This window comes from Lygodium microphyllum, chromosome 1, assembly GCF_053477565.2.
Source record: "Lygodium microphyllum isolate KBCC chromosome 1, Lygodium_microphyllum_v1.1.10, whole genome shotgun sequence".
NCBI lineage: Eukaryota > Viridiplantae > Streptophyta > Polypodiopsida > Schizaeales > Lygodiaceae > Lygodium > Lygodium microphyllum.
Window position 1 is genome coordinate 191,703,722 of NC_141135.1, and position 19,186 is coordinate 191,722,907.

Here is a 19,186-nt window from a genome sequence, read left to right on the forward strand (position 1 = left end):
ACAAATTAGCATAAGTGGCACAAATAGCATAAGTGAAAATACTTAATAACATCAAGACAAATTAGCTTAAGTGGCAAAATTAGCATAAGTGGCAATACTTAATAACATCGAGACAAACTAGTACAAGTGGCAAAATTAGCGTAAGTGGCAATACCTTCCAATAATCTTCCTAGATTTTCCCTTCCTTGGAGATTAAGTGTTTGGACTGAATCTAAGCAAGAATTTCATACTTGAGGATAGCTCCCTTTGAGTTTCGTGGGTCTTTGCCCACAATAAAAGAAAATCTTGGTTAGTTTAATTATGAACAATATCCTTTGGCAATTTCATCTCAAGGTCTCTTATATACTGAGGATTAGCATTAATGGTCACCCATCAAAGATTTTGTTTGATCAACACAAAAATTAGAAATATTAATTATTTTAGGGACACAGTACCTTCCTTGTACTCGCTTAGGTTCATCTTGTACAAACCCAAGTTACCCCTTGGAATTCATGGTTAAGAATTCCTCAAAGAGATTATATGCAAGAATTGAATAAAATCTTATTTTATGCATATAACTTTTGGTGCCTGTTCATGGGATAAAGGCCTACTAGTTGTTTTTATTTAAGAAATAGTACCTAAGGATCTATGAGGGATGCTTGGTTGATGGTATTTGTAGCTTCATTTGTAATCCCCGTACTTGCCATTCTGATGTAGTAATTGTGTCCGCAACATTGTTGGTAGCTCCTACCTTCGTGACCTTCATAACTTTCTTTTTTGAGGGCATGGTCTTTAATTGTGAGATTGCAAAAATGGATTTTGGAGAAGGAACTTGAGGGTAATTAGATTGAAGAAATTTTGATTGACCGTGGGGGAGGGGGGGGGGGAAGGGCAATCACCAAGAATTTAGAAAAATCGAGAAGAGTCTTGATTCCGCAGGGGAATATGATAGAAGGGATGGAGGAATTGAATTTGAGAGCTCACGGAGTATGCTCCTTATCTTCTTGACGAGAAATTCCCATGCTCACGCTTCTCTTGCTCCACTCCCTCTTGCTTTATACTCCCGAGAAGGGCCTCTCCCCTCTTTCTAGGACTGCCCTCAATGGCTCTCCATGCCTCGTATTTATAGCTAAATTGGAGAAGAAGGGTGGTTGTGGCTAAGAAGAAGAGCTCTTTATTGAGGGGATCTTGGCAAAAGCAACAATCTGAAGCTTCCAAGATGCAATTTGATGCTGGTGATTTGATCTTTGAGGTTCAGAGAGGCTGCTAGAGATGCCATGACTGATTCACCTGGCTCTCAGATGATCTTGCTTCATCCCAATCCTCTTGTCGTACAAAGAAGAGGGGGAGATTTTTGGAGTTAATTGTTGAATCTCTGGAGCTAAATTTAGGCTTTTAGATACAGAATCAGAAATGCCAAATTTGGGGGGGGGATAACGCACCATTTTTTCCCATAGAAAAAGGGGGGGGCAACCAAATCATCATCATCTTCCTCTCTTCCTTCTATTTTCTCAAGATTTTTAAGCTTTAAGGCTTAAAGCTTTGTGATTTATCTCTACTTACCAAGTTTTAAATGTGTGTAGACAAATTCGACTTATGGCCCCTAACTCTTGTTTTCACGTGGTCACTTCGGTGAGACGGATGGCTACAATCTTTGTTAATCCGAGAAAATGTTGGGTTATGACCCTTGGGTCTTTTTGCTCGAGATATTCTCTATTTAATGATTCTAGAGTTCTTTAAGTCCATTATGCGAGAAGTCAGGAAGATTTTAAATTAAAGTCGGCGGGATATCACAGTCCATGTCTCTCCACAGTTAGGGCTCTGCAAGGAAAGATGAAATGGCAAGATGCACAAGGAAATACCTTCAATTCAAGCTAAAAAATCTCTCAACTATAATAGCTAAGTAGATAAGCTTGTTAGCTCAATGTAGTGGGGAGTTTTTTAAATCATTTTGCTAAAGAAAGATGCATGAAAAAATGCATTTTAACCATACTTTAGCAGTACACATGGATGAATTCCTCACTCCAAATGTTTAAAAGAAAGCTTTAATCATCATGAAGGATCAAGATCTAGTAGCCATTAAAGATACACAAGCTCTAGAGAAAAGAAAGATGAAGAAAATCTATCATGGGAGCTTCAAGAAAGCTTGCAAAGAGGAAAGGAAAACCTTTTCTACAAAAGTAATTATTATTAAGACTTGCTCTGACTCCTGTAGCCCTACTTTTGAACAAAGATCTCTAAAATTTGCATGAAGATTGATAAAAACTTGCTAATTTGACCGGTCTACTTCCAAATTTTCCACCATCTCTTGTAAGAGCCTTCAATAAAGCCTATCTTCTTCCTGTGAAGGACCATTGTTCATTGCAATTCTCCATGCAAGGCTTGTCCCTACTATACTTGAGTGATCGTGGATTTTCTAACTGAAAAATGGAGAAGATAGGTTCGAGATATGACTAAAAATAGACCAAAGACATGTGGCTCTGATACCACTTGTCATTAGGAAGGGGACTGAGAGGAGAGAAGCTTATAAAAGAGAGAAAATTTCTAGATGAGGAGAAAGAAAGACTAAAAATGGAGAAAGAAAGAGGGAGAAACCATGAAAGCTGCAAGAGAAGGTGAGATAAAAAAAACTATCTTTGTTATTATTGAATGATGGAAAAATGAAAGTTTGTTACATCATATACCAAGCTAGTGTAGTTGGTATTTCTTTGCCTTAATATTTGTATACATTAGTATTTATTTTAGTCATCTGAGGGTATTCTTATGTGAATAGATTGTGTTGAAGATGTATTTTTTAGCCATGAAAGATTACACATAAACATATCTATCTACATGAGTCATAGATCCTCTTGTCTTTCATGTGTATATTTTGCAATAGTTCAGTCTCTCATTTGTTGATAGTGAGAATTATCATACTTGCCTATTTGATAATAATTTTTCAAAATACTTTTAAAAATATTGTAATATGTTTAGACTTTCATTGAATTATGTTCTTATATTTCTTTCTTTTGAGTTTTATATGTTTATTTTCTTTTAAATTGTTCAAAGTCCCTTACTCTTCATAGTTTCCTTACAATGTGTTTGTATTCTCTTTTCATATCAATATTTAGACTTTGAATTTGTTAACTTATGCCCTCACCTCTTATTCTACATTTTTACCTATAGTTATAGCATAGTAATTATGGGTAATTTTTATATCCAGCTATGACTCATGAGAGGCATGCTATTCAGTCTATGAGAGGCAAATGCCCATGAGCGACATATCTATTCAACCCATGAGAGGTGTATTTATTCAGCCACATGAGACATATTTATTGGTCCATGAGAGGCACATGTCCATGAGCGGTGTATTCAATAGTTGGGGAATGTTATTAGTTAGGTGCCTTTGTAGTATACCTTGGCTATTTACTATTTACTATTTAGATCAATATTTTGGATGATGTATAAAACACATATATATAGATTTCTTATATAGAGCTTTGTTGACAATTTTTTAATCGTTCTTAGATAAATATAAGGGCAAGTCATGTCTACTGTATTATAGAGATAAGGAGATTATAGTCCTTAGATTCTACAAACATTTATGTGCATTTCAAAGAGGTTTTTATTAAAAGCTAATAAGTTTATGTAATGGTTTATTAAATATTCTCATTGAGTTCTTTTCTAAACTAAAATTATAATTGGAAACATGGATATTAACCACATTATGCTAACTAAGATGTGGAGGAAATTAATGGAATATTGACATGACAAAATGCACATGAGACTCGACTGCAAATGCAATGGACTAAATTAAAATCACATTAAGTAGAAGTTGATATAAGTGATGTAGGCTCACTCTCACAATCTCTCTAGTATGTTGAGACCAAATCATTGATTATTAAATTGAAGGCCTTTCTATAGGATGAGGCAATTGGATGGGCAGGTAGATAATGAAATTATAGGTGACTTTAAACTTTATTATCCTTCAAGAAAAGGTTGGTTCCCATGGGCCTGGTTGAAGGGCCTATTTTCAACACCCTCCTTGGCCCAAATAATAGGCAAAGGATAAGTAGAGTAAATAGGATGAATAGTTAGTTAGGATAATATGTGAGAGCTACATGATACTCACTTGGATAAGACAAAACAACATCTAGAATTTGAAAATAGGAAGTCCCGGATTATAGATTTCCAATACCATCTAATGCCCATGTAGACCATGGTTATTAGGAAAAGACTTGCAAAACTTAAAAAAAAAGTCTAGGATTACTAGAAAAAAGACTTATGGAACTTAAACAATACGTCTAGGATTACAAGGAAAGTAATGAGGTGATACCAAAACAAAACCTAGCCTCTAATGTTGATGTAGATCAGAATACATAGTCAAGATAGGTTTCAACATATGCTACAATTTCTTTTTCTTTGTCTTTCACTATCTTTGCTGTTCCTTTTGCTTAGAAGTCAATTGAGTTGATTGAGCTTGAAACAGAGCTTGTAGAGACTCTGGAGTAGCTCCAAATTGTTGACTTTGAGTAGAAAATATAACATACAGGAACTTCTTCTTAATGAGATACCCCTTCATCTTAGCTTGACAAGTATGGAAGGCAATTCCATCAACTTGGTTGTCTTTGAATCCATGATGAGGCTTGAGGAAAAGAAAAAAGTGTAGAAAATAGTTGGAAAATGATTTTGAGAAGCTCCAACTCATTGGGAAAGCTCAACAAGTGAGAGAAACAAGAGAAAGTGAGTTCCTGATGACTATGGCTACCTATTGTAGAGGTACCCTAAGAGTTTTCGTTATAACTCATTGCTAGAGTGGAATTTCTTAGAGCCCTTTTGGATCGAGTTCAAGGACTATATGGGGGATTAAAGCCCTAAGATAGATCAAGGAATACATCTCTATGTAGAGAAAAAGATTAGGTTGACTTTGATTATGCAAAAATTGCATTAGAACTAAGGATTTTGTCAATGCTAGGCAGTAGGTGATGCAATATCGAGGTTTGATGTGATAGGGAGAAGCAACAAATCGTGTCTTAGTTTAGATCTTAAGTTGATATACCCTCAATTTGGAGTTATGAGTCCTCCAAGTTGGGTAGATAGTTGGTTGCCTACATTCATGGAGTGATTGAAGGGAGCTAGATACTAACAACTTATGCTAGATGCTCCCCACTGATTGTGGGATTGAATGAATGCATCAAAGCTTAGGTAGAAGAGTGTCCTAATAGATAGAACCTAATATGATACCATGTTAGAAGCATGGATATTAAACATATTAATGCTTACCAAGCTATGGAGGAAAATAATGGAATATTGTCATGAAAAAATGCACATAAGGCTTGATTGCAAATGAGATGGACTAAATCAGAATCACATTAGGTAGAAGTTGATACAAATGATGTAGGCTCACTCTCACATCCTCTCTAGTGTGTTGATACTAATTCATTGATTGTTACAATTGAAGGCCTCTTTATAGGCTGAGGCAAGTTGATGGATAGGTGAACAATGACATTATAGGCGACTTAAAACTTTATTCTCCACTAAGAAAAGGTTGGTTCTCATGAGATTGGTTTAAGGGCCTACTTTCAACAAGTATCTATGTTTTTATCATGTAAATTTTTTTTTTGTAAGTAGAGATAAATTTATTTTCAAAGCATTCAGATCAAATTAATCCTTTTGATATATGTCAAGTAATACAAAGCAAATGTAGTCATTTTCTTTTGTATCCTTGAGGCATGATACAAGGTCATAATTATCTAGATAATCTTTATAGAGAAATTTTATTACTAGGATATTTGTTACTATATTATAAAGTTAAAAATTAAAATGTAATAGAGAGTTTAAATGTAAAATTTTAAATTTAATAATATTAGAGTTTGATTTAATTTTAGGAAACTAAAAAGTAGGTTTACTATTAAAATAGTTAAAATATACATAATATTATTTTGTGTAAATATGATATTATGTGTTATTAAAAATATTAACTCATTTGTAACATATAAATCTAATATTTTTTAGTGATAATTTTTATTGAATCATTAATATTTAAACCTATTATTTTATTTTCTTAAATCTCTTTCATATAAATAACCTTAGAGTATTAGATTTAAGATATGCTTTTATTTTTATCAAGAAAGCTTTCTTTATGGAATAATTGGGAATTTTCTTTATGTGGTCCATTTTTAAATAGCTTTTCTAGCTCTCTTTATCAAGATATCAAGATCACATGTAAAAGTAAAGAACAAGGTTACAAATTTTGACTATTTTCTTTACATAGTTCAATTTTAAAAAACATTTCTAGCTCTCTTTATCAAGGTAACAATATCATATGCAAAAATAAAGAACAAGATTATAAGTTGATTTTAATGTTTCTATCTTATCTAGAGTCAGAATCCAGAGCTTTTGGAGTCATTTTGGGATTTTACTATATATTAGATGTTAGGATTATGCCAAAACATCATGATTCGGCATGCAAAAATCTTTATAACAACTACAACAAGCTATAATAAACCTCTTGACACGCAAAACTTTGTATTTTGATTGATACTTGTAGATATGAATGCAAATAGATATGTATAGCAATATTTCATAATGGAGGTTTGCAAACCATGGCTTTTGTCAAGGAGAGAGTCTAGAATCATATGTTTTCTCTTATTCATTGAAAATTTATTAATTTAATTAAAAAAATACTAAATAAGATTACTTATATCTAAGATTTGAGATGCTAGATTTGCCATGTGATCTTCTTTGCAAAGCATGGATTTAAATGCGTTTACACCAACAAAAACACTAATGCAGATAAATTGATTCACGCGATCCATTTACTCTTTCTAATATATTCCACACATTATTTTGGAGTAGAAGCTCCTATTTCAGTGTCCAACACAAGATCATGAATCTCAATGGTCATTCCATTGCCTATCCCAATAATGGAACAAAAATGTTATTTTTTGGCGGCCATTGACAAAATTTTGGAAGAAATGGCAGTTGGGATGCTATTTTAGTAGGCAGTGACCAATTTTAAGTGGCATTTTGAAGACCTATGGACAAATAAGGGCTCAAGGGACTTAGTGAAGACTATCTTTTCCTCTAATTTTCTAAAGTAGGGCTTACCTTTCCCCTTTCAAGCTTCTCTTGGAATTTCCATGGAGGAAATTTGTAACTCTCTCTCTTCCATGGCTTCTACCACATCAAAGACCTTCAAGAGGATCCTAGCAACAACCCTATTGGCTTGTGTCTTGCAATGTGTCTGCAACCCACTTTTTTTAGTGTAGATTCCATGCTGATCTTCCCAAGATTGGCACCTACTTTTCTTGATTAATCTTTACCCTTGTGGGCTGATTAAGTGTGGAGCTATGGCTTCTAAGTCTTGAGGCAAAGATTTAACCATGGTATTGAGCTCTATGCTCATTCTAACTAGATTTTTGATTCACTTGAGGCCTTCATTATATACATTGAAGGCATTAATCATGAAAAGGAGTTCATAGGCTTCATTCTTCAAGCTAGATTACTCAAGAAAGTAGGGCAACCATGGTGTATGGGTCAAATCTCCAAGCAATCTTACTCTATTGAAGAGACTTTCACTCAAGACGCTTCAAGGAGTGTACTTATAGCATTGGTAATCATTATGGGGTTGAGATCAATTCAATCATCAGCTTCTTGCTCTTCCTTATCTACTACTTTCTCTTGATGTGAATGCTCTAAATTGATTGATACTTTAACATTCTTTGCCCAACATGTATATTTATGGTAAGGTGACCATTGCTCACTGCATCCATAATATAATACTATTAAATGCATTTCCTATCATGTGTTATTAGATAAATATCTCCTATGCATAGGGTCTCTTTCCTCTTGCATTTCCACATGCATCAACCCATAGTTGTGTTGCCATTGTAATAGTGCTCTACATCACCTATTGTTGGCTAAAAAGCATTATTGCAATGGAAATAATCTTCATAATATTGCTGCCCATAAGAAGAATATCCAAAAGATCTATCCTCATGTATTTGTGGTTGAGAATAATGACAAGGACAAGAATAATCAAAATATGACTATTGACTAAAACCATTCCTATATCTATCATGCATGTAAGATAAATATGCTTTATGGTCTTCATAAGGATTTAGATCTTGAATGTGATTACTCTTGAGCCTTAATCACAATCCTTGAAGAAACTAGATAATAAAGTCCCCTTTAATTTCACCAAATAGAAGAGATTTTAAGCCTCATTGTGGTCCATGGTCTTCAAGAGAGCACTAATGCCCCCTATTCTTGATCCATGGAGTGAGACTCCACACCCTCATTCAAGGGAATTTCAAAACTACCCCAGATGAAAGTATGGTTCTATGCCCTCATTTAGGAAAATTCTAAAACTCTACCAAGTGATAGTGCGGCATCATGCCCTTATACATGGAACACCCTTATTTAGGGAAGTTTGAGAATTTTCTCAAATAAGGGAATGGCACCACACCCTCAGATAACTCCTGTAGTGGGAGAGCTAATGCTAAATCGCCAAGACCCACAGACCACTTATTGTTTCAAGAGAACACCTATGGCTATCTCTCACCTAGCTGACACACCTTCGATCCTATCAGAGTGTAGTGAGCTTACCTTGATGTCCGAAAAAGTTGCCTCCTTCCTCAAGCACATCGGTAGCTCCACGATTCGTGATGTGAGCTCAAACAACCTCAAGCCTCGACCTTTAAGCTCCATCCTCCATAGCTGTGTGCAAGACAAGAGAAGAGAAGAAGAGAATAAGAGAGGAGATGATAGAGAGCTTCTTCTCCTTGATCCCTTGTCCTCACACACTCACTCCCTCACACTCTCACACTCCCTCTCTCGAGCACACATAAGCAAGCAAGAAGGAGAGAAGAAGATGAGTCCACTTTGCCACACACCAAAGAATGAGCTCCTCATTCACTTTTCAACTTTATATACAAAACCCTAAATCTCTTTTGGGTGGTCATCCCCTTATCCCCTTTTTTACATGGCTGGCGGTCATGGCCTAGGCCCTTTTTCCCATTGTCTTTCTATCTTCCTAGCTTCCTTCCTACCACCCATCTACCTTTATAGTTTGCACAGGAGGGAGCTTGACGCTCTTTTACAAAAAGTTTTGCGGGGTGCCTCACATTTAAAAATGCGCTTTTGTCTTTGCCTTAGCTTTTGAGACTGCCCCTGTGCTTTCGGCCGTTTCCCTTCCTGCTTCTTTCATTGTGTCTAATTTCCTTTTGGATCACCTCTTTTAGGTACGGACTTACGCTTTTTCACGTTTTTCACTTTTTCTTGTGTTGCGGTTAACATGACCTCCTCCTAGCCTAGTGCCAGTCCCATGACATTGATAGGTAGTAATTGGGCAACACGTGCGGACATTGATGATGGATCGCCTGGCTAGATGAGTCCACATGTCTACACTTAGCACGTTGGTGGTCTCATTATGATACTCACATGGCCACTGACTTATCACTTATTATATTTAGTTTGTTACACCTACCTACAGCTAGCAAAGATATAGCGCCAATCGATTAGTGTAGTCGGTTATGCACTGGTTGACTTAGAAGGCCACTTTCCTTTATGTTGTATCTTATCTATACTTTGTGTACATTGTATAGTGTGTGGAAGAAGAAGAAGAAACCAGCAAGAAAACGTTTTGGCCTCCATCTCTCTTCTTGTGTACTTGAGTGAACTTCCTCTTGTGTATATAGTGTCTATTTGGCACAGCAGCTCAAGCACATCCCCCTATCACACGATTCTTGACATGGTATCAGAGCCACGCCACTAAGAGAGGTTGATTTCGAAGGCTGAAGTGAAGGAGAAGAAGCAAGGTTCCAGTAAGCAAGCAACGGGTAAGAAGCTCTCCCATTCTTGCACTCTCTCTCTTGGATAGTGCATGTGGAGGCACCGAAAACAGGGTCGAGCAAAAATCTCAGATTGCTGTGAGATTTGGTGTGCAAGCAGATCACTGTATATTCTACAAATCAGTCCTTCAGGGCTATCCCACAATTATTTTGAGCGTCTGAGGCCGTTTCAAGCCCTGTTTTAGAGCTGCAAGATTGTGGACAACAGTTTCAGGGTACACTGTGATTTTGACTGTATTGACTGAAAGTGAGTGCGCAGGAAGTAAACATAAGGTTTATTTGCAAACAGGTTGCAGATTACATGTACTATTGAGCAATTAGTGAAAAAGGCTGCTTGGTGTATTGCTATGCACGTGTTGTGAAAGATTGCAGAAGACTAGCTTGTTGTGTTGTATCCTTGTTTGTGATAATGGCAGAGAACAGTGGAAATCCCATTATTGAGAAGATCGACAAGAACAACTACCCTTTATGGAAGTTCCGTGTGACAAACTTCATCATTGGAAAGGGCCTTTATGAGTTTGTCTCAGGTGAAGAAAAGGAGCCAGAGCTGGGTATCCCTCCGACTGCAGATGAGTTAAAAGCATGGAAAGAGTGGAATGTGAAAGACAAAAAGGTGATGTACTGGCTATCTGCAGTCATTGATAATACTATGCTGGGACATATCAGGAATGCAAAAACTTCACATGCAATTTGGACAATTTTTGAGAGCATATTTTTAGTAAATACAAAGGCACGAAAGATACAACTTAAGCAAGAGTTGAATGCCTTGAAGAAAGGGAAAATGTCTGTCAATGAGTATTTGTTGAAGGTGAGGAGCATTGCAGATGCTTTAGTAGCGATTGATGCAATGCCAGATGATGATGATTTGGTTTCATCCACTCTAAGTGGCCTTAACAATAAGAAGGCATGGAAATCATTTATTACTTCAGTATATGTACGGAAGCCATTTCCAAATTTTGATGAGCTGATCTCTCTCATGATTATTGAAGAGATCAATATGTAGGGTGATTCGCCTGAAAGAAATGGTGAACAAGTCCAAGCGTTTTACTCGAGTTCAGGAAGGGGACATGGTAGATCCTCTTCAAGAGGCCGTGGTATGGGACATGCTGGCGATAACCAGCAAAACAGGTTCAATCAACAGTTTGGTGAAATGCAGGTTTCTAGAGGCAATTACACACATTGGAAAGGTTCCCTTGTCCTTGTATGATGGCCATATAAAGAGTCTGACAGATGTATTACATGTGCCATCAATTACAAATAATCTAGCATCTGTTGGCCAAATGGTAGAGCAGGGGTTGCAGGTCCGATTCAATGCAAAAGGTTGTTTTGTAGAAGACTTTAATGATAAGTGTAGGTTGGTCACAAAAGGAAGTAGAGTTGGCCGAATGTTCACTTTAGATGCTGGAATTCCTGCAATGGATGCTGCTATGTATGCTAAAGGAAAAGGAGTAGTTGCAGATATTGAAATATGGCATAAACGTATTGGACATGCAAATGTGCAACGACTAAAATTAATGCAGTCTAGAGGATTGGTTACAGGGTTGCCTTCTTTTAGAGTTGCAGAATTGCATAAAGTCTGTGAAGCATGCCAGTTTGGTAAGTAGGCAAGACAACCCTTCTTGCATGATAGAGAAGTGAGTAGTAAAATACTTGATGTAGTGCATACAAATGTTTGGGGGCCTACACAGAATGTATTTCTTGGTGGTAGCAAATACTTTGTCACATTTATTGATGATTACTCAAGGAAGTTATGGGCATACTTCATGAAGGAAAAAAGTGATGTGTTTGAGCACTTCAAATCTTTTAAGGCAGTTGTTGAAATAGAAACATGCTTAAAAGTAAAGTGCTTGAGATCAGATGAAGGGGGAGAGTACCTCTCTAATGAGTCCAGTGGCTTCTTGAGGACTCATGGGATAAAGAGGCAATTTACTTGCAGGTATACCCCACAGCAAAATTGTGTTGCAGAAAGAAAAAATAGGCATATTGCAGAAGTTGCACGGGCATTACTGGCTAAAAAGAATATGCCTAAACATTTTTTGTCTGAGGCTGTCCATACTGGTGTTTACATTATGAACAGAACTCCCACATCTGTAGTTCATGGGATGACTCTTGAAGAATGCTTTACTGGCAAGAAGCTTGATGTATCACACTTGAAGGTATTTGGCTATGTTGCATACATTCATGTGCTAGATGAGCTATAGAAGAAGCTTGATCCAAAGGCAAAAAAATGTGTTTTTATTGGATACTCTTTAGAGTAGAAAGGGTATCGCTGTTATAACCCTATCACAGGTGAGTTCAGAGTGAGCAGGGATGTTTTCTTTTATGAGATGGGAAGTTGGTATACACCTAATGGTGATGTTTTGGATGATGATAATGATCAGGAAAACTATGAAGAAAGATAAACAAGAATCACGGAGTCTTAGTGGACTAGAAACATCATCTGGTACTACATCTATAGTGAGCCCTTGGTCTGGGAGACTAAGGAGTAGCCCCACATCTTCAGGTGGATCTATAAGTGTTGCAGGGAAGGACAAAGGAAAGAAGAAAGTGCTGGATGGTAATGATGCATCTACCAGTCATTTGGGATTTGATGGAGATTCTAGTGGTTCGGAGAGTTTGGATGATGAGCTTGGCATTCCTTCAGTCAAGATGCCAGGTGTACAAAGAGCTCATAGTAATGTAAAGGCTCCATTGAGTGATCCGGTGGTACGTAGATCTAGCAGGGTTAGATACCCTATTAAAAGATTTGGTTTTGAAGGTTATGGCAGCTCACCATTATACTTATATGGTGAAACTAGTTGAGGATGTTGAGCCCACTTGTTTTGAAGATGCTGTTGGTCATGCTCATTGGGATGCAGCAATGGATGAGGAGATGGCTGCATTAGAAGCCAATAAGACTTGGGATTTGGTACCCTTACCTAAGGGTAAGAAAGCTATTGGTTGTAAGTGGGTTTACAAAGTCAAGCATAATGAAGACGGTTTAGTTAGCAGGTATAAGGCTAGGCTGGTTGCAAAAGGCTATGCTCAAACATATGGTATAGATTATGAAGAGACATTCAATCGAGTTGCTAGGATGGCAACTGCTAAGTGTGTGATTGCCTTGGCACTAGCCAAAGGTTGGAGTTTGCAGCAAATGGATGTTAAGAATGCATTTTTGCATGGTGAATTGCAAGAAGAAGTGTATACGGATCAGCCAGTAGGTTATGAGGATTTAGAGCATCCCACATATGTGTGTAGGTTAAAGAAGGCGCTCGATGGGCTGAAGCAAGCACCTAGAGCATGGTCTGACAAGATTGGAGAGTATATTGTCAATATTAGATTTTGTATTTCTGATGCTGATCACTCACTTTATATGAGAAAGGTAGATGCAAGTTTGGTCATTATAGTCATCTATGTGGATGACTTGATTATTACAGGTGACAGTGACAATGGGATTGTTGAAGTTAAGGACTTATTGAAGAAGAAGTTTGAGATGAAAGATTCGGGTGAGTTGAGATAATTTCTTGGTATTGAGGTGATAAGATGTGATGATGGTATATGGATGTCCCAAAGTTAGTATGGCTTGGATATGTTATCCAAGTATGGTATGACAGCATGTAAGCCTCTTTCAATACCATTGGAGCAAAATGTGAAGTTGAGTGGTGACATTGGGGATGAGATAGAAGACCCTACTATGTTTAGGAGGATAGTAGGAAGTTTGATTTACATGACTATCACAAGGCCAGACTTGAGCTATGCTGTTGGCCTTGTCAGCCAGTTTATGCAGATGCCTAGAAAGCCTCATTTGGATGCAGTTAGACGTATATTGAGGTATGTGAAGTCTGCTTTACATTATGGAATTTTTTATGAGGCAGGTAAGGACGTACAGATCTTTGGATACACAAATGCAGATTTGGCTAGTAGCATGTTAGATAGAAGATCTACAAGTGGATTCATGTTTTCCCTTGGTAGTGCAGCAGTTACATGGAGTAGCAAAAAGAAACCTATAGTTGCTTTATCGAGTACAGAGGCTGATTATAGAGGTGGTGCTATGGCAGCATGTGAGGTGGTATGGATGCAAAAGTTATTAGGTGATTTGGACGTGCAGGGAGATGGTCTAGTTGTCATTCATTGTGACAACATGAGCAGTATACAATTAGCTAAGAATCCAGTATTCCATGCTAGGACAAAACACATTGAGGTGCACTACCACTTTGTGAGAGAGAAGGTACTTGCAGGAGAGATTGACTTGGTATATGCCAGCACACAAGATCATATAGTTAACATTTTCACAAAGGCATTGGGTGCAGAGAAGCTTCGAAAGTTTCGAAGCTTGGAGTTGTAGAGATAGAGTTGATCTTGAGGGGGAGTGTTGAGATGACAAGCTCAACACGTGTGGATATTGATGATGGACCACCTGGCTAGATGATTCCGCACGTCTACACTTAGCACGTTGGTGGTCATTATGATACTCACATGGCCAGTGACTTATCACTTATTATATTTAGTTTGTTACACCTACCTACAGCTGGCAAAGATATAGCGCTAGTCGATTAGTGTAGTCAGCTATGCATTGATTGACTTAGAAGGCCACTTTCCTTTATGTTTTATCTTATCTATACTTTGTGTACATTGTATAGTGTGTGGAAGAAGAAGAAGAAACCAGTAAGAAAACGTTTTGGACTCCATCTCTCTTCTTGTGTTCTTGAGTGAGCTTCCTCTTGTGTATACAGTGTGTGTTTGGCACAGTAGCTCAAGCACATCCCCCCATCATGCGATTCTTGACAGGGTGGTGTAGCTAGATGGTTTTTTTTGAGTTTGTATATGGGCCCTTGCAGGGGGTGGTGTTGGGTGGATCGGCCCTTGAAATTGAAGATAAAGTGAGGGACGGGTCCCTCTCTAACGCTGATAGTGGGTGGATTGGTCCTTTGAAATTGTAGATAGTGTTGGACGGATCTAGCTTGGTGGAGAATAACAGAGGGACATATTTTTCCTTGAAATTGAAGATTGTGTAACTGTCCTTGAAATTGAAGATCCTGGATGGACGGATATGTTCTTGAAATTTAAGATCCTAGATGGATGGATCTGTTCTTGAAATTGAAGATCGTGTTGGATGGATCCTTTCCCTTGCCCTCCTAGGTGTAGCTTTTCTGGATTCCCTTCAAGTTGCTCTATCCCTTTACTTATGTCCGTTTAGAGTTTACCACTTGCACAAAAGGAAACCTGACACTTTTAAAAATGAATTACATTGCACCTCTTGCTTTCCTTGTGAGAGCCTTGGGAGGTGCTCCCTCATCCTTGAGAGAGCCTTGCTAAAATATTCCGTGGTTACCCCCCTCCTCTCCAAGCACCTTGCTAGAATGTTTGCTGCTTTCGTTCCTCCTAGAGAGAGCATCCTTCATCCTTGACATGACCTCCCTCATCCTTGAGAGGACCCGTCAAAGTAGTATGAGATCCCTCACATTTGTACTGAGGTTGCCATCTATTGCATTGTTCCTAATGAGCTTCTTCATTTACTTTTTGACATGGGCTTCCTTGGTCTTTCTCTGCTTTGTTATGGCTACATGGTGACATGTTGTGTAACAACGGTAGTATAAGTTGATGACAATGTGGTTGCATGGGGATTGGTCTTTGGAAGAAACTAATCAAGCGGTTGAAGTGTTGGGTGCCGAGGGTCAATTGAGTAGATGATGGGGCCTCCAAAGTTGGTGGGTTGCAGTATTTGTATTTACCTGAAAAGAAAAGAAGGTGCACTATCTGGGGATGTGTCTACCTCACTGTGTGGTGCATTGTGATCGGGGGAGTAGAATTGGGAGTTGGGTCGGAAACACAGGCAAGGCTGGGTGTTGTCCCACACTTGAGGACCTAGTTTGTGCATAAGGGAGGTGTGGCATGTGTGGCTTAGGGAGACATATTTGGAAGTCGTGCCCTCTTGAGGTGCCCTGTGTGGAGTGGGGAAGCAAAAATGGTGGGCTAGGGGTTAGGGAAAAACCAAGAGCCAAGCCGACTGAAGACACTGGGCGTTTCTAACTTGAGGACCACTAGGTGCAGTGACTGTGACCTATGTGTGTTTTTTTTTGCCACACATTGATCTAGCCATAGCATAGAAATCCTTGTTGGAATTCGAGATAAAAAAGAGTGACGGGGGTCGGCATTCTTGTTGTAAAAACCTCCCACTAAGGAGCCGTAGCTTGTTGCCCCCTTTCAAAACTTGGCCCCATGTCTTTAGTCAGCCTTTACCTCTCTTGCTCTGTGTCTGTGGGCCCCGTAATTTGCATTTGGGCATGTAGCCCATGCTTTAGAGCCCTCTAGGTGATCTCTAGCTTTTTTCTTAAGGACTCAATGGCCTCTTCCTCAACTTGCATGGTGTCTAAGAGAGTGCGGAGGAAGGCGCATTGTTGGGCTTCCAAAGTCACCTATGTGGCTTTTTCCCTGTTTTCTACTAGTACTTTGTTGCCTTCTACAAGGGCTAGTTGGCGCACCAAGTTGCTCACTTTTTCTTCACTCCTGCTCACCCAATCATCGGCTTTTTTCTTCATTTCTTCCAATCTTTTGTTGTGCCTGTAGGCTAACACCCTTAGCCTCCTCTCCTATTCCTAGCACTCCCTTTCCAAGTGCTACTGTTCTTCAAGCTCCGAGGCTAGCCTTTATTCCAAATCCAACTCATCAAAATTTCATTATAGTTTCATGAGGCTGTGTGTTTCCATTGCAAGTTTTGCTTGCCATTGCTCATCTTCTCTTGCCTTGGCCTCAAGCTTCTCTTTTAGCTCCTTGATCTCTCTTTGATAGATGGCCACTTGATGGGTTCTCTATAACTGAGAGGCTACCATCGTCTCCCTTTTGGCCTCAAGCTCAGCTATGGCTACGTTCTTGTCTTCCTTTGCCCGTTCTAGCTATGACAGGAGTTTCTACACATAGGCAACGTAGGTTGTGGACAATGGTAGTGTAGAGGGATCAATGGTTGTAGATACCCTGAACTAAGAAGATTCGAGTTTCAGATAGAGTTGTCACATAGTGTGTTTTTTTTCACACTGTCATTACTTGTGTCTCTTGACACACTTTAATATGCCCTTCCACTGATAAAATCTGAGAATTCTAAAATTTTTTGTTGCTATTCCAGCCATTTAACATGGGCAAAGACTCTCTAACTACTCGTTTCAAAGGATTCGGGTTTCATACTTGGCAAACCCGCATCAAACTCATCTTGATGAAGAAGGGCCTCTGGGCCATTACCACTGGAAAAGAAAAGAAGCCTTGTGATGTAGACCTTGTTGTCACTTGGCAAAAGAACAATGATAAGGCTCAGGATATTATCAAATTGGAGCTAGACAACAATTATATCCACCATGTGGATAATTGTGAGACCTCACAGGATACATGGAAGAGACTTGACACTTTGTTTGGTGCAAAGTCTAAATCATCAAAGTATGGTCTCCTGATAGAGTTTTTCAGGCTTGAAATGAAATCCAACACATCATTGGCCATGCATATAAACTACATGGAAGGACTTCTAACCTAACTTGCAGGAATCAACATTAAAATGGAAGAAGATGTTTGCATCGGCGTTCTACTTATTTAAGAGTTTGCCTCCTAAATATAATAATGTATCAACAACTCTAATTAATATGCCAAACCCTAAACTTGTTGATATCCAGGCATCACTATTAGGGGAGGAAAAGAAGCTAAAAACTAAGGAAGAACCAAGCACCTCTAGAGATGAACATACATTATATGTTGGCAACAGGTACAAAGGCAAGAAGGATTAGCTCTTATGTGACTTATGCAAAAGGACTGGACACACCGAGAAGTTCTGCCACACCAAAAAGAGGTCCCAAAAGGCCTATCTAGTTGTAGTCAAAGAAGAAGAAGAAAACGGAGCAAAGGAAGAAGAAGAAGAAGAAGACCACAAGGAGAAGGACAGACCTCATCAATCCTTCTATTCAGATAGACTTTTGTAGTTTTGTATTTCCTAGCCCTAATGCCTCAAACATAAACTTGTAAACTCCTTAGTTATCCTTGTATTACAGCCTCTGTACACTTTGTGAGGCCCCTACTACAGCCTCTGGATGTCCATCATGTTTGTGGTACCCACACTTAGCCTTTTTTGTGACAGCCTCTGGTGTTTTGCCATGTTTATGGTGTGCCCACACTTTGCAGGTGTTGCTTTCACTAAAGCCTCTATATGCTTTGTACTTCTAGTTGTGATTGAGGAGGGATGTTGAGATATTTGCAATCACACCTACTTCAGTCCCTTTGTGAGAAGCAGTGAGGGCTCAGGACCAGAATCCCATATGCACAGTAGGAGAAAGTACCACCACTCAATTCCTATAAAGCATTGTACTTGCACTCTTTTTCTAATGCAATGATAGTACTCTTTTCTTTCTAGTAAAGTGTCATGTCACTGTCAATACACAAGATTGTGTTTATGAGTCCAAGTCTCAATCTTGGAACCTAATTCACTTGTGTAACAATTTGTTCTTGACAGGGTCAATGTCTCCAAGAGTTTCCTTTTCCTCTTTCAACCTCCATAGCTTCTGCATCTGCCATGCTCTAGATCCCGCATATTTTAAGAGTTGGGTGGAAGCCATGATGGTAAGACTCGGGAGAGAGTACATGTGAGCAATAATAACATCACAACAATCATGATACATCTCTTTAGCCACATCCATAACTAGTCACATCCGGCCACAAGCATTTCCATCAAACAACTATTCTACTTAAACAACCAATTTTCCATCACAATATCTCAACAAGATTCCATTGCATGACCCACATCTTCAAGAATATCATTTATATGATGATGCGAGTTACAAGATGAAGTAATAAGCTCAAATTTGCCTTATGTCTCAAGATTTATAATTGATAGGCATAAATATAATTGCCAAAAGAAAGTGTCAAAGCACTTGATTTGTGAGCTGATGAGTTCCTAATATTTGGGGGGGAGGAGGGCTCCTCTAACATTTGCAATAGGTAGTTTTCCATCATGTGCACTAGGCGATGTGGAATGTGTGTAGTAGGTGGTTTTGTAGTAATATTATTTTATGTTGATACAAATCTTCAACTAATGTAAGATATTTTTGTACCAAATAATATGTTTTTCATTGTTATTTTATGGCTAGATGTTGCTTCTCAAGAATTTTTAGCTCTTTATAGTTTATGGAAAGTCACTATAATCATTTGTTGCTAATTAGCCTCCATGTCAATCTTAAATTAGTAATGGGCACCATGTTGACCTAGAATTTTTCAAAAGCTCTCTTTCATAGTTTGTGATGTATAATTATAACGGAACATGGGCTAAAATATTTCGTATATTTAATAAGCATAGCTATCCATACATGCATTGCATAGATCCTTAATGACCTCTTTTTCATGCATTGCATAGACCTTTAATGGCC